Source organism: Pongo abelii, chromosome 1 (assembly GCF_028885655.2).
Source record: "Pongo abelii isolate AG06213 chromosome 1, NHGRI_mPonAbe1-v2.0_pri, whole genome shotgun sequence".
In the NCBI taxonomy this organism is placed as follows: Eukaryota; Metazoa; Chordata; class Mammalia; order Primates; family Hominidae; genus Pongo; species Pongo abelii.
Window position 1 is genome coordinate 8,931,623 of NC_071985.2, and position 12,077 is coordinate 8,943,699.

Consider the following 12,077-nt stretch of genomic DNA (forward strand, 5'->3'; position numbering starts at 1 on the left):
TAGGGATCTTCTGGCCAAGAAAGACCTCGCCAGCTACAGACCAACAGAATCTGGACAGAATGAGAAAGCAGCTAGTACTATACCTAGGGCCAGGAGACAAACTACAAATCTCACAGAGAAGCCTGCTCCACGGCCTATAAACACCTTGGAAAACTGCTCATTAGGATTTCAGAATAACAATGTGTTCAACCATTTTAGGATGCATAAGCTCAATATATGCATGCCCCATATTTGTGACATTTTTCTTAACTGGGTGTATTTCCCTAATACCTCTGATCCACATCAAGCAAAGCAAAGAGAAGAACAGTATGGTGGAAGTAAAAAACAAAAAACCACTGTAATCACTGGGTCGAGACTACAAAGTAAATGAGCTATCAGATGGATGTTGCTATTTCTGTATTTAACAAATTAAGAAACTCATAAAATAATCTCCAGCATGAACAGGAAGATAGTTTAAGCTTTACATTTAGGGACAGTCATTGGCCCTAACTGAGAATTCAGATTCCTGGGGTCAGCCAGGATTGGATCAGAAAGGACCACGTTTCAGACCTGGCTAAGCATTTGAGCTACTCATATATCTTCCAGCTATCCTATCTTGACCCACACCAGAAACTGCGCTATTTAGCATACTGAATATCAGAAATAGTTTTTCATTGGTGAAATTAGTGGCTTTAATTAACATAATAAATGTTAGATAATGAGCTATCATTGGAGAACCTGAAGGAATTCAATTTAAGTAGATTGAGTACGACATCAGAGAACATCCCCACACTTAAAAAGGATAAAACTCAGGCAAGGGATGATGTCAAGGTGTGACAGCCTGAGAGTGCTACCTCCCACCTCTAGTTTAGGAGGATGTCTCTGTGCCTATTGCCAACAGTCGGTCACAGAATCCTATTCCTTGGTGTTTGTATCACATGGACCTTTCACACAAGGTGAGGTCAAGCACCTACCAGAGTGGCAAGCTGGCCATGCTCTGACTCTCAAGTCAGCTTGTATAGGCTCTTGTGCAAACTAATGTTGTATGTTTAATAAATGTTTACATGTTGGGCAAAATTCATTTGCGATTTGCTTTCATTAAAACCCAGTAAATTCTTACCCCATATACAAAAATTCAAAATGGAACAAAGACTGAAACATAAGACCTAAAACTACAAAACTCTTAGACGAAAACATAAAGGAAAAACTTGGTAACATTGTTTTTGGCAATGAGTTCTTGAATATGACAACAAAAGCATAAGGAACAAAAATTTTTTAAAAAATCAATGAACTGAACTATATCATAATTTAAAACTTCTGTGCATCAAAGGACACAATCAGAGTGAAAAGGCAACCTACAAAATGGGAGGAAGTATTTGCAAATCAACTCTGATAAAGATTTAACATCCTGAATATAGAAAGAACTCCTACAAGTCAACAACAAAAAACAAATAATCTGATTTTAAAATGGGCAAAGGACTTGAATAGACATTGTTTCAAAGGAGATACACAAAATAGTCAACGAGCACATGCAAAGATGCTCAATATCACTAATCATTATGGAAATGCAAATCAAAACTACAATGAGATCACCTCACACCCACGAGGATGGCTATTATTTAAGAAACAAACAAACAACAACAACAACAACAACAAAAATAAAGCACCAGCCTGGGCAACATGGCAAAACCTCATCTCTACAAAAATATAAAAATTAGCCAGGTATAGTGGCACACACCTGTAGTCCTAGCTACTTGGGAGGCTAACACGAGAGGATCACTTGAGCCTCGGAAGTCAAGGCTACAGTGAGCCATGGTCACGCCACTACACTCCAGCCCAGCAAAAGAGCAAGGCCCTATTCAAAACAACAACAACAACAACAAGATAGAACATAAGTGCTGGCAAGGATTAGAGAAACTGAAAGCATTGTGTACTATTAGTGATACTGTAAAATGATACTGTTGCTATGGAAAATATATGGCAGTTCCTCAAAAAATTAAAAATAGAATTACCATATGATCCAGCAATTACACTTCTGGATATATATGCCACAGAATTAAAAACAGGATCTCAAAGAAACATCTGTACACCTATGTTCATAACAGCATGTTCACAACAGGCGAAAAGTGGAAGCAACCCAAGTGTCCATCCATGAATGAACAGATAAACAAAAAGCGATATATATATATAAACTGGGAAATTATTTAGACTTTAAATAGAAGGAAGCTCCGATACATGCTACTGCATGGATGAACCTGGAGGACAGACATTTGGCTAAATGAAATAAGCCTGATACAAACAGACGAATACTGTATGATTCTACCCATAAGAGGTACGTAACATTGTCAAATTCATATTGTCAGAAAGTCAAATGGTGGTTGCCAGGGTTGGGGAGATGGGGGATAGGAAGTTGTTGCAATGTAATGGGTACAGAGTTTCAGTTTTGCAAGAAGAAAAAATTCTGGAGGTTGATTACACAACAATGTGAATATACATAACAACACTGAATTGGACACTTAAAATGGTTAAGGTGGTAAATTAATGCTCTGTGTATTTTGCAACAGTTAAAATTTTTTTTAATAATTTTTTTCAAAACAGTAAATGCAAGGCTGTTGGGAATAGCTAAGATGCACTTATTCAAGAGCAGCACATGATTAAATTGACAAGTCAGTTCTTAAGAGGTAACATGGATACCGTGATGGCTTAAGAAAACAACTGAACTGTAGCCAGGCATGTGGCTCACGCCTATAATCCCAGCACTTTGGGAGGCAGAGTCAGGTAAATTGCTTGAGCCCAGGAGCTCAAGAACAGCCTGGGCAACACAGTGAGACCCCACCTCTACAGAATATTTAAAAATTTTTAAAAAATTAGCCAGGGATGGTGCAACACACTTTTATTCCTAGCTACTCAGGAGGCTGAAGTGAAGGGATCACTTGAGCCTGGGAGGTTGAGGCTGCAATGAATGATGACTATGCTTCTGCACTCTAGCCTGGACAACAGAGCGAGACCCTGTCTCAAAAAAAAAAGAAATAAAAGAAGTTTCTGAAACGTAATGCCCTCTCCACTCTATCCTTCACCACCCTCCAGTTAGTGGTAATGATACCTATATCTCAGCTACAGTTAGGTACAGTTCTTCTACACAGCCCCAGAAAACAGCCTATCTTGAATCTTTGCAGCCATTGCCCTCCTAATATTTTCCAGAATAGCAGAACCAAATTGGCCACAACAGCATGCTTCTAAGCCTGAGCTTCGGTTCCTCATATGTAAAATATGATATCTATAGCATGCTTAGAAAAATGCTTGGCCTACCAGCTCCTCTGGGAGTTGGTGGAGAGAAGCAGGGCTGGAGTAACTGAGAGGCTCCAGACCTGGCATCATGGTCAACCACAAAAAGACTTTTGCCTAGAGAGCCCTTATCCTACTAACAGCCTCAGACATAGTTTTTTCCATATAAAAGAGGTAGCACCAACAACTAAGGGGATAAACTATCTCACTGAGTTTCATCATTCACCAAAATACAAAGCATGCTAAAAGCACTCTATAAAACATCATATAAACAAACAAAAGTAGCTGGTCAGTCCCCCAGTCTTTGAACCACACCTCAGAACTGTAATATATTACTGGGCTGTAATGGTAATCTCAAAACCTCTCATTCATCACGTAGCTCCACTAGCAGAAAATAAGCAAAACAGATTTCTTTCATGGTTCCTCTACATTTGCAGAATCAAATCCCAACTCTTCAACTTAAATATCATTTCAACATTCCTATATCCCTACCATCTTCCTTCCTAAATTCATTTCTCATTTCCTAAACCAAGCTTCATGCCACTAGAATGCCCTCTCCAGCTGTACCCACTCAAGGAGTCTAATAATCAATCATTAAAAAATCTAGTTGAAGTCCCATTTCACCCGAATCAAACCCACCTCTGCTGAAAGGCCACTCCTGAATCGGACAGCTAACTCAGCACACCCGCCACCCCACATTTCAACACTTAATGGTGTACTATCCAAAACAGTGGCTTGTCACCTAGTCCTGAGTGTATATCATGTTTCCTCAAATTGACTGCAAACTACTTCAGGATGAGAAAGGTGGACACGGGTCTTGTAAATCTCCCCTAGCTCTGGACAGTGCTATGATGACTACATAAAAGCCACTTGAAGCTGGGTGTGGTGGCTCACGCCTGTAATCCCAGTACTTTGGGAGGCCAAGGTGGGCAGATCACCTGAGATTGGGAGTTCGAGACCAGCCTGGCCAACATGGTGAAACCCCATTTCTACTAAAAATACAAAAATTAGCTGGGCATGGTGTCACGCGCCTGTAATCCCAGCTACTCAGAAAGCTGAGGCGGGAGAACTGTTTGAGCCTGGGAGGCAGAGTTTGCAGTGAGCTGAGATCAGGCCACTGCACTTCAGCCTACATGACAGAGCGAGACTCCATCTCAAAAAAAAAAAAAAAACAAAGCCACTGGCTGCCTACTGAATTAACACATTTATCAAGTAAAAATAAATAAAAGAGATGGCTGATCAATATAGGCAGAGGCTGTAGCTGCTAATCTCATTTTCTTCATTTGTTTACCAAGGAACCAAAAGGAAACTTTGTGGGTATCATATGGAAAAATGAAGGTATCAGGTTATCTGTTATGTCTAAACCTATTGGTAATTAACTATTTAAAGAAAAAACATGGAGTAGATAAAATTCCTAGGGTATATTCATTGCTCCCCCTAAGCAAACCTCATCACCTTTTGGAGCCTCAATATTCTCATCAGTGAATCAGGAAAAATGTGTCCCTTGTCTTTTTGGGGGAGCTTGCATGAGGCAAGAGTAAATGATATGTGAAAAGCACTATGAAAATTACATGGTGATATTCAAATGTAATATGCCATGAATACTATTTGTTTTGACTTTTAAAAATCTGTTTGATTACAATAGTCACACTTTTTTCCTTTAAAAAAAATCCTTTTCAGAGGAATTGAAAATCATTATCTCACGTACACATCATCTCTACTTAACCAGCACTAAATCTTTCTGTGCTCTTTGTATGACTACACGTAGTTGAGCAAACAGTTTTCTTGACATTTATGCTGTTTTTCAACCGGTTTTGCATTCAATTAACAATTGCCCTGTGGTATTTCCTCAACCATCCATAAATGTCTTGTGTGTGTGTGTGTAACATTTCACAAATGTGTTATTTTCTCAAATAGGGTATATGAGTTTCCAGCTACCAGTTACCATATCCTATATTCCCTTGTTTTCTCAGGAATGTCAAGTATAAATAATCAACATACTGTGAGTATTAAGGACAAGGTCAGGATGGATAAGAATTGTTTAACAGAGCAAATCACAGTTTTATTTTTGGGTTAAGGCAGGGATGCATTTTCATGGCCTCACTCCACATCCTTAAATTCTTAAGGTCTGTTTTGGCTTTTGCTGAATGACATTATGTCTTCCTATTAAAGAAAACAAATACGAGCTTTCTACCATAGGCATGTGAGAAACTTTAAAATCACAACCTAAAAGTGGCGTAAGTAGGCTACAGGCCTGCTAGCTTAAGAAAGAGAAAAGTTACTTTTAGCAGCTATTTCCCCATCTTTTCACTAGGTTATAAATAACAACACCTAAAATAACTCAGAGCTATAATCCACAAATAATTTATCATAGTGTGTCCACCAGAAAATAACAATGCTCGAAGGTAGGCATTCTAACAGTGCTTCACTGAGATTTTTACGGGTAAGATGAGGGTTTGGTTCCCACCTTAAAAGATTTCAGATCAACATTTTTTCTGGTTCCTCCATATGCAAGAAAATTTCATTGTCCAATAGTATTTTTTTTTGTAGAAATTACTTTTATTATGTTAAAAATATTCCTTAATGAGCTAGCAATTATTTATGTGGAGGAGAGTCCAGTCCATGACTGAATTATCCTTGCCTTGATTACAGACATTCATGAATGACACACATCACACCATTCTCTGGAGTAGCTGCTGAAGGTCTAGGAGGCGCTTCTCCCTGCCTGTTAGGCTGCTCCCATCACATCACGACAGGATGGACGCTGTTTTTCTCTTTTGAATTAAATCTTGGTAACAGTTCGAATGCTCTTTCCAGAATGCAATAGTTCAAAGGCTTTGTTAATTTCATCAAAAGACAGATTGTGAGTCACAAATTCATCAACTTTTATCTTTTTAGACATATATTCAGATACCAACTTTGGGACACTTTCTACACTCTTTCACCCTCCAAAGGCAGTGCCTTTCCATGTGCGACCTGTTACCAGCTGGAATGGATGAGTGGCAATTTCTTGACCTGAAGCAGCTACTGCAACCACCACGCTGACGCCCCAGCCCTGCTGACATGCCTCAAGTGCTGCTCTCACGACCTTGACATCCCTAATACATTCAAAGGAGTAGTCCACTCCTCCATCAGTCATCTCAATGAGCACTTCCTGGATGGGTTTACTAAAATCCTGAGGGTTCATACATTCAGTGGCTTCAAACTCTTTAGCCCTTGGAAATTTACCTTGATTGATGTCCACACCAATGACCCAGGATGCACCAGACACTTTACCGCCCATGATAATTGTCAATCCAACTCCTCCCAGGCCAAAGACAGCACAAACAGAGCCAGGCTCCACCTTGACAGTGTTCACAGCAGCACCATAACCAGTTGAAATGCCACAACCTAGAAGGCAGACTTTATCCAAAGGTGCTAAAGAATCTATTTTAGCAACAGAGATATCAGTCACAACTGTGCATTCAGAAAATGTGCTGGTTCTCATGTAATGTAAAATTGTCTTTCCTTTGCAAGTAAATCTGCTGGTACCATCTGGCACTAATCCTTTCCCTTGAGTGACTCTTATCTTCTGGCAAAGGTTAGTTTTAGGATTTAGACAAAATTTGCATTCTCCACACTGTGGGATGTAAAATGGGATGACAGTTATCACCCGCCTTCAGCTTAGTAACTCCCTCACCAACACTTCCCACAATTCCAGCACCTTCATGTCCCAAGATCACTGGAAGACAACCCTCAGGATCAGCTCCGCTCAGGGTATAGGCATCGGTGTGGCAAACTGCAGTGGCAATGATCTTGATTCAAACTTTACGAGCCTTTGGGGGTGCCACCTCTATCTCCTCTATGGAGAGAGGCTTTCCAGCCTCCCAGGCAACTGCAGCCTTGCACTTGATAACCTGGTTTGCCATGTCCACGGGTTCTGGTTGGCACGGGGGTTGGACTGTATATTAATTTAGAACCTAGATTATTACTGTCTGAGAGGAATTGTTGCTATTCTCATTCCATGACTGGCTTATCTGTGAGTAGAGATAGGATGTCCATCTCTGTGGGAATTAATCTGAATGTAGGTTCTTCTCTTAATAAGAAACTATCAGCACTGCCCCAGCTCAATTGTCTGTCAAGGCCAGCAGACCCATATTAAAGTAGCAAAATATGGTAACTATATCGCAGATATTCCATAAAGTACTATCTCCCACCTGATAACACAGTTTGCATGAAGGGGAAAAAATATTAAAAATAAAAATTGCCTCGAAGTATGCAGCTCACTGATTTCTTTATAACCACTCTAAAATCTGTCCTGGTCAGGTGTGGTGGCTCACGCCTACAATTCCAGCACTTCGGAAGGCCGAGGCAGGAGTATTACTTGAGCCCAGGAGTTGGAGACCAGCCAGGACAAGATAGCAAGACCCTATCTCTACAGAAAAAAAATTTTTAGATAAAAAAATTAGCCAAGTGTGGTGGCACACTCCTGTGGTCCCAGCTACTTGAGGCTGAGGCAGAAGGATTGCATGAGCCTGGGGGGAGGTCGAGGCTACAGTGAGCTGTGATTGCACCACTGTACTCCAGCCTGGGCGACACAGTGAAACCGTCTCAAAAACAAAACAAAACAAAACAAAATCAAATCAAATCAAATCAAATCAATCCCTAGATTATGTAGATAAACCTATCTCAGGCCAGCAGAGGGCTCTACACCTTGTCCTACTGACCTCAAAAAGAATTGCCTCAACTGAACTGTGCTTGGGTGTGATCTCTGAGACAAGACTGCCAAGTCTACAGAAGACTGATGAAAATGCCCATCCCATTACACAATGTTTTGTGTAGGAGGGCTCTGAAGACACATTTATTCCTGATCTTAGAATTTCACAGCTCTGTCTAAAGAACTAAATAGTTGGATGGTATTTTGAGTTTGTGTTTTTTTGTTTAAGATGGAGATGGAGTCTCCGCGTTCCGGGTTCAAGTGATTCTCCTGCCTCAGCCTCCAGATTAGCTGGGACTACAGGCATGTGCCACCACGCCCAGCTAATTTTTGTATTTTTAGTAAAGATGGGGTTTCACCACGTTGGCTAGGATGATCTCGATCTCTTGACCTCATGATCCACCCGCCTGGCCCTCTCAAAGTGTTGGGATTAGAGGCATGAGCCGCGACACCTGGCCATTTGTGTTTTTTTTTCTTTTTTTAATCTCAGGGACAATATAAATTGTGTTGGTCAGATGTGCTTTTCATTTTGGTTATTAAAAAAAAAAAACAGTGAAATTCACATATGGCCCACCTGCCACGTTTGGAGATTCTGGAATATGTGTTTTTGATTAGTCTCATTCCTGGTTCCACTTCAGTATTGTCTTTTTTTCTTTAATCTTTTCACTAAAATAGCACCTTTTTATTTTCTTACTATATCTTTTTCTCCTAATCATTGTAAATACTTTTTGGACTAGGTAGCAATAAACACATTATTGCTATTGGGGAAATAACAAAAAGGCCTTATTTATTTAATTACCTAAAGAGATGGGGTCTCATTCTGTGGCCCAGGCTGAAGTGCAGTAGTGTGATCACAGGTCACTGTAGCCTTCAATTCCTGAGTTCAAGCGATCCTCCCACCTCAGCCTCCCAAGTGGCCAGGACTACAGGTGAGTACATTGATGCCTAGCTTTTTTTTTTGTTTTTTTGTAGAGATGGAGTCTTGCTATGTTGCCCAGGCTGGTCTCAAACTCTTGAGCTCAAGTGATCCTCCCACCTCAGCCTCCCAAAATGTTGGTATTCCAGGCATGAGCCACTGTGCCCAGCTGAGATGTCCATTTATTTCAACTCATTTGAACCATTTATAAGATGACTGACTGGCTGGATAAAAAGTAGATCTACTGACAGTAGCCTGAATTGAACTCACAATATCTGGGTTTGCGTTAATCATTTAATTATTAAAAAATAATAGCACAACCCTATAGAATTGTTTTGAGGGGGGTAGATAAGAAAAACAATAACTAATCAGTATCATAACACAACAGCATCCACTGTGTATATTTTCTAAATTTTCTTTTGAGACGGAGTCTCACTCTGTCACCCAGGCTGGAGTGCAGTGGCGCCATCTTGGCTCATTCAAGGGATTCTTCTGCCTCAGCTTCCTGAGTAGCTGGGATTACAGGAGCGCGCCACCATGCCTGGCCAATTGTTTCATTTATAGTAGAGACAGGGTTTCACCATGCTGTTCAGGCTGGTCTAGAACTCCTGACCTCAAGCGATCCACTCGCCTCGGCCTCCCAAAGTGCTGGGATTACAGGTGTGAGCCACCGTGCCTAGCCTATTTTCTAAATTTTCTTTGAATGTTTTATGTAGCTGTAACCATAGTGCACATGGTTTTATAAATAATACAGATTTTTAAAATAATTGCATCATCTTCACACTTATAATTTCTATTTCTGCCACAATCTTCACACAACACTATAACACAGCCATTAAAACAGCTCTACATGGAACACATAAATGTGATTGCCCAAAGCATCTATGGTTGGCTTTTAAACAAAAGGTTTTATTTAAAAATGGAAATGTATATAAAAATGACAAATGTAAAAGAATAATAAGATAACATCAAAAGATTAAACCCCAGGATGAACTGAGATCTCTGACATGTTTACAAATAGGCCAGGCACTATGGCTCCCACCTGTAATCCAAGCACTTTGGGAGGACAAAGTGGGAAATTCTCTTGAGCCCAGGAGTTTGAGGCTGCAATGAGCTGTGATCACACCACTGTACTTCAGCCTGGGTGTCAGAGCAAAATTCTGTCCCCCCCACCCAAAATAAAATAAAAATGACAAAGGAGTGTTTTCTTAGCTGTGCTTAAAAGAAGCACTAACATTACTACCAGTGATATACAAATTGGCACAAATTTTCTACAGAGAAATTTAATATCAAAATAATTTTAAAACCTATCCCTTTTGGGGTTTGTTTTGTTTGTTTTGTTTTGTTTTTTTGAGATGGAGTCCTGCTCTGCCACCCAGGCTCAAGTGCAGTAGCACAATCTTGGCTCACGGCAACCTCTGCCTCCCGAGTTGGATTGATTCTCCCGCCTCAGCCTCCCAAGTAGCTGGGATTACAGGCATGCACCACCATACCCAGCTAATTTTTGTATTTTTGGTAGAGATGGGGTTTCATCATGTTGGCCAGGCTGGTCTTGAACTCCTGACCTCAGGTGATCCGCCTGCCTCAGCCTCCCAAAGTGCTGGGATTACAGGCGTGACCCACTGAGCCCAGTCAACCCATCCGTTTTGAACCACTAATTCCACTCATAGAAGTCTTCTCTAAGGGGAAAATATATCAGTGATATGCAAAAATACTTATGTACTAGAATATATTTATTCCAATGTTACTTGCATTTTTAAAAAAGAAAAGTAGAATTTCCAAAAATAGCAGTAAGAATAAAAAGTTTTATTTGTACATATAGTGGGACAATCAAGAGCCATTAAAATCACATCTCATTGAATGCCATGTAAAATATGTTTATGGTATGTTGCCAAGTGAAAGTATTTGCCTGTAAATTGTATACTGTAAAAATAATACATGAGGCCGGGTGCAGTGGCTCACATCTGTAATCCCAGCACTTTGAGAGGCTGAGGCAGGTGGATCGCCTGAGGTCAGAAGTTGAAGACCAGCCTGACCAACATGGTGAAACCCCATCTCTACTATAAATACAAAAATTAGCTGGGTGTGGTAGCTGGCACCTGTAATCTCACTTACTCAGGAGGTTCAAGCAGGAGAATCGCTTCAACCCAGGAGGCAGAGTTTGCAGTGAGCCAAGATCATGGCATTGCACTCCAGCCTGGGCAACAAGAGCGAAACTCTGTCTCAAAAGAAAATTAATAATAATAATAATACATGAGCTAATGGCTACATAATGTATAATTATATAATGAGGTAATGTTTATATATATGTTTTATATATATGTGTATATATATATATAACATGGAATATCTTAAAGGGAAGAGGAAAGGGAATATTAAATTAAGAAAAAATTAGCAAGCCAGGATTCAAGGGAGAACACAGACCTAGGGAGTGGAGGTTGGCTCATGGGGGATCCTTTTGTCCCCACCCCTCAACACCCCACAGGATTCCTGTGAGAGTTTGTGGGCACATTATCCGGGGAAAGGGACTGGAGGACCCTGACCTCTAAGGGAGACTGGCCCTACTAACACCTCTCACTTGGGGTTAGAATCTAAAATTCCATCACTCTAGTAAGAAAGGTAAACTAGAAGTAGGCAGGTTGAACATTTTCAGGGCTAAAATTCAACTTCAAAGCATCTAAATCTTTGAACATACCTCAAGGTGATCTTGGAATATTAGTGCCCCAGGTCCCCAGCAAAAGCAAACATAAACCCTATCTGGGAAAAGATGAGATCAAACTAAGAATTTGCACAGCATAAAATAAAAAAAAATATAGAAAAATGGAGACATAAATTAAAAAATAAACAAAAATCAATAGGAAAACACACAACAGAAAAAAACACACAGGGATCCTAGATTATTATCAGACTCACATTTTAAAATAGCTATGTTAAATCTCTCCAAGAAGGTAAAAGACAAAATAAACAACTTCAGCAAAGAGTGGTGGCTCATGCCAGTCATGCCAACACTTTTGGGAGGTCGAGTTGGGAGGATTGCTTGAGTCCAGCAGTTTGAGACCAGCCTAGATAACACAGAGAGACCTCGTCCCTACAAAAAATTTTAAAAGCTAGCCAGGTGTGGTGTCCATACCTGTAGTCCCAGCTACTTGGGAGGCTGAGGCTAGAGGATCACTTGAGCCCAGGAGGTTGAGGCTGCAGTGA

General features: G+C 40.4%; 1 protein-coding gene and 1 pseudogene across 2 annotated transcripts in view; both read right to left on the reverse strand.

Moving 5' to 3' along the window:
- The window catches only part of FMN2 (formin 2), a 399,576-nt gene that overhangs the window by 313,456 nt on the left and 74,043 nt on the right, over window positions 1-12,077 (reverse strand). The window lies entirely within an intron of this gene.
- Window positions 4,462-10,633, reverse strand: LOC129060770 (alcohol dehydrogenase class-3-like; annotated as a pseudogene).